A 5,000-nucleotide genomic window follows, 5' to 3' on the forward strand; every position below is an offset into this window, starting at 1 on the left:
TTCAGCCACGGGTCGGCGGTGGCCTGTCCTATAGCGTTGCCAGATGCACGATCACGGCTGACTTTAACCTTAACTAAAATAAAAACTGCCGAGGCTAGAGGGCTGCAATTTTTTATGTTTGTTAATTGGAGGGTGGATGGTCAATATACCAATTTACAGGCCTCCAGCCTCAGTAGCTTTTAAGGTCTGAGGGTGGACAGAGAAAGTGCGGACAGAAAAAATTCGGACGGACAGACAATAGTTTTCTTTTACAGAGAGCTCAAAAGAAGTGTTAAAAAGAAGCTGAATTCAAACGGGGGAAGATGATAGCAACGCGGAAACGCAATTTAACTGGGCCGTTCGCATGCATTACAGTCATTTGCAAAAGCGTAATAATGTTTTATGGTATTCCAAATGAACGTCAGGCGATACGAGAACAAGCACATTGAGAAAAAAGAAAAACCAGAATAGTAATAACAAAAAAATTGATGATATTTTAGAAGAAGAAGAAGAGGAATATTCAGAAAAGGAAAATTAGATTGAGAAGACATTTAAAACCTGTCATACACATGTTTTACTCACTCGTTTTCTACAGCGTCAGTGACCCTTGTAGTTGCGACGCAAGTAAATTTAAAACAAAAGAAATTTTTTTTTTTTACTTCCTTGGGACTGACATGAGTTTTAAAGTATTCATCAGGGAAGTGATACTTGGAATTCGTGTCACTGTAAAGTAAATCTGCGAAATGATAACATTGGAATGCTGGAATCAGAATGATAGGAAAATTTTAACAATAAAAAATATATGGATAAAGTACAATTGTATAAGTGTGTGTGTTTTTGTCTGTATGTATGCATTTTTGTTTTTACGTGTATGTATATTTATATATATGTATATGTATTATACAGTATATACTGTACATATATATATATATATATATATATATATATATATATATATATATATATGTATATATATTTATATATGGATATATATATATATATATATATATATATATATATATATATATATATATATATATATATATATATATATATATATATATATATGTATTTCAGACGATACGCTAAACGCAAACAAGAAATACATCTTCCTCAGTGTGATACATCCTTTATGACGAAGTAAAAAAATAAAAATATATATAATGGAATCTCATTTAGCATTCAAGTCTGTCACACGTCACGCCTTCTTCCAGCGCATCCATTGCATTATTTGCACCATTGCAATCTCCCGTCATACAGAGTAAATAAATAAGTAATTAAATAAATAAATAAAGGAGTGAAGATGAAGAAAGAGTATTATTTCATACGCTGAATAAACCTCTCTCTCTCTCTCTCTCTCTCTCTCTCTCTCTCTCTCTCTCTCTCTCTCTCTCTCTCTCTCTGTGCTTGTGACGAATAAGAGGCCAAGCGAGACGAAAGCGGAAGGCATTTACAAAAAAATCTTGATTGGGAAGAACTGGGATAAAAATGATAGGATATAAGAATGGACGGAGGAAGAATATGAGAGAATCAGGAGGAGAAAGGAAGGAAATACAGGAGTGCAAAGAAAAGAGAAAATACTAGCAGAAAACAAGTAGAAGAAGAAGAAGAAGAAGAAGAAGAAGAAGAAGAAGAAGAAGAAGAAGAAGAAGAAGAAGAAGAAGAAGAAGAAGAAGAAGAAGAAGAAGAATGGAAAATAAAAAATAAAATGCGAAAAAAATCAAGATGAAAAAAAATCTTAGAAGAAAAATAAAATCAAAGAAGAGTAAAAATAACAAAAACAAAAGAAAAAAAATCCAAAAGGACGAAGAATGTAGAGAAACAAATCAAATAAAAAAAGAAGAAATCTCAGCAGAAGAGAAAGACGAAGAGTAAGAAAAATAGAAAAAAATTAAGAAAAGCAAAAGAAGAATAAAAAAAAAAAAAAAAAGATGATCATGCCCACGTCTATAAATGGACTCGAACAAAAGCAGAGACTAGGGTCGTCGCCCGCTCGGAGTTAGCAACACCGTGCGCAAAAAAAAAAAAAAAAAAAAAATAGCCAAGGCCAAAGGAATATTATTTTAATCAACAAATCGCTCTCTTGTTTAACGCCGACTCTGCAATCTATTATTAGTGTGGCTTTATAAGGTAGTGTGTGTGTGTGTGTGTGTGTGTAGTTTTTGGAGGCGCTTTTATTTTATTAGCGAAATTTAGAAACAAAAACATCAAATAAAAGTAATATCAGTTTTCATTCATGTGCGGAAGCCTCACGCGAATTCTAAACTGTTTATCGGCTGTGCGTAAATATGAAGAAATTAATCTGGTATTGAAACACAGGCATCGTAATTTCCTCTTTGATCTGAAATTAAAGGAAAAATAAAAGTCAAGATAGGTTCCGTTAGCGTGTGAGCGTGTTACGTCCATTCCTTAATGCTTATCGGTTACTCCGTAAAAAAAAAAAAAAAAAAAAAACGCCAAATTCTCCCCGCATTTTCGATTTTGTTTTATACATAAAGTTAACATTTTACTATTTTCCGGAAGGTTCTCGATAGATTGCCGTTTAATTTGAAGCACATCGGCAATAGTGCACTAACTGCGCTCTAGTCATGCTTACATGTGCTTGAAAGCATTACGCTTATTCTTGCCCCAAAGCTGAAGTATTTGTCGAAGAGCGAAATTCGTCAGCTCGAAGTGTTCATCCAGAATATAGCTGGGACGGCCTATAAAAATATTTCCTATAATATGTCCTATGATATGTCACCGTTTGCTACACCGCGCTTCTTCTCCGGCTAGGCAAAACGGCGCCTGTAACTTAACAGGGCGGAAAATGATTCCTGCGTATATCGGCTCTTCGTATGGCGTATGGATCCGTGACTCTTTTCAGTGCGCATTAAATTAATGCGCTTAATATCCGCCAATGTAATTTATACTCGACGGAGCACAAGCATTTCAGCGACTCTCGCTTTCCCTTGCTGCTTTTGGGTATAGTTTTGAGAGAGAGAGAGAGAGAGAGAGAGAGAGAGAGAGAGAGAGAGAGAGAGAGAGAGAGAGAGTGTGTGTAGTGCTTGGACAAAACGGATATCATCATACCTTCCGTAAAAAAAAAAATATCGGAGCCCATTTTTAAAATAATCATTATAAAATGTTGAAAAAAGATATTCTCTCTCTCTCTCTCTCTCTCTCTCTCTCTCTCTAATCTTCTCAAATAAGCAGACACTACATGATATCCACTTAAAAAGAGCACATTTCCGGAAACATGGAGACATTACACATCAAGTTTCGAATGGCGTACATTCTTAGCGATAAAAAAAAAAACTATATTCATGGAAAAAAACAATCAGCTACATTAAACTATATCAGTAACGATACGGAAAGAAATTCTAATAAGTTAGGAAACTTTTGCCTTCACATCGATTCACTACTTTAGCCATGTCCTGCGAGAGAGAGAGAGAGAGAGAGAGAGAGAGAGAGAGAGAGAGAGAGAGAGAGAGACAGTCACCGTCTTTTTTTAAAGCACGTTGGCTTCGTCATAGCTAGGGATGGGGTGGGGTGGCATTTTGGGGAGAGGTGGGGGAAAGAGGGAGGGCTATCTATGGGTTCCCCATCGGCCTAACGACACGCTACTTTAACTATCGATGTCAGGTTATTCAAGAGTTCAATTTTAACATTTCTTTCACGAATAAGAGAGAGAGAGAGAGACGTAAAAATGAGTTTTTCCCCTTTCCTTGGCCCTACTTGTGTGTGTTCGACTCAGAAAAAGTTTATAAATGGTCTTGCTATTTGGCCTGACTGAAATTTCAAGAAATACTGATTCTGTTACTCCTGCCTCTTTCAGAAGGTAGGTCTGCAATGCTTCCTTGTCGGTTAAGCCACACCGTCTTTCCTCTCGTGCACACACACGCACACACATATATATACACATATATATATATATATATATATATATATATATATATATATATATATATATATATATATATATATATATATACACACACATGTATATATATATACATACATATGTATATATATATGTATGTATGTATACACACACACACATATATATAGAGGAACAAAGGAATGCATGACTGAACATTCAAGGATAATTTAAAGATGAAAAATGTCAAAAATGTTCGGACTTAGAAAATACACGTAAGGTTAAGTCATGCATGAAATACACAGTAATCAATGAACGATACACGGAACATGTTTCACTAACGTACTTTACACACACTAAGCAGTCCCATGCGCCATGAATTTAAATTAACTAAAAACACGCGGGGTCAAAAACTAACGTGCAAAAAAAAAAATACGCAATAAAACGGAACTTGAAAGCGAGAGGACGAAGGATAATGGAAAATCATGTGTAGAAGTATGAGAAAAAATATTGACCTGCATCTGGCAACGTTTATAGTTGCTAAGCACGTGACTCCTTTTAGGACTAACGTGTACTACTTTTCTACTCTTACGAGGGAAGGCGCTAAGGGTCAAGGTCGCGTGATAAGGGATGCAAAAAATAAGCCTAACGACAGAAAATGGCGGCCGAGTCCGTAGAGGGTCGCTACCACGCGTTGGCAATTAGTTACTCAAGTCTGATCGTCGTCATTGTGACGCCATTTTATTTATTTATATTTTGTAAACAGTTTGTCAGTTGGTGGTGGTACTGTAGATTTTTGTGATAAACTTAGGAAAATTGTACATTTTTTACTTATGTTTTCATGAGGCAAAAACTAAATGTTTCTGTGGAGTCAGGTCAATTTTACCTTTATTCTTCGTAAGCAGAAACAAAATTAATTCGGTTTGTTGTGATAAAGATATTAGTGTTTTTTTTTTTCTTACTGTCAGTGGAGAGCAGATCATTCTACAAGGTGATAGCTTCAGAAAATTTCAATAAAAAGTCAGAGCCAAATACATCTGACAGTCGAAGTTACGGTAGCAAAAAAAAAAAAAAAAAAAAAAAAAAAAAAAGTTTAAATAGAAAAAAAAAAATAGCCTAAAACAGCATTTTCGAGGATATAAAATGTTAAAACGGACAACCA

At 35.0% G+C, this 5,000-nt stretch overlaps 1 protein-coding gene across 3 annotated transcripts in view; it reads right to left on the reverse strand.

Moving 5' to 3' along the window:
• Positions 1-5,000, reverse strand: part of LOC136841798 (E3 SUMO-protein ligase EGR2-like) — a 125,486-nt gene that overhangs the window by 114,577 nt on the left and 5,909 nt on the right. The gene's annotated exons all lie outside the window — the stretch shown is intronic.

The sequence above is a fragment of the Macrobrachium rosenbergii genome, chromosome 9 (genome assembly GCF_040412425.1).
Source record: "Macrobrachium rosenbergii isolate ZJJX-2024 chromosome 9, ASM4041242v1, whole genome shotgun sequence".
NCBI lineage: Eukaryota > Metazoa > Arthropoda > Malacostraca > Decapoda > Palaemonidae > Macrobrachium > Macrobrachium rosenbergii.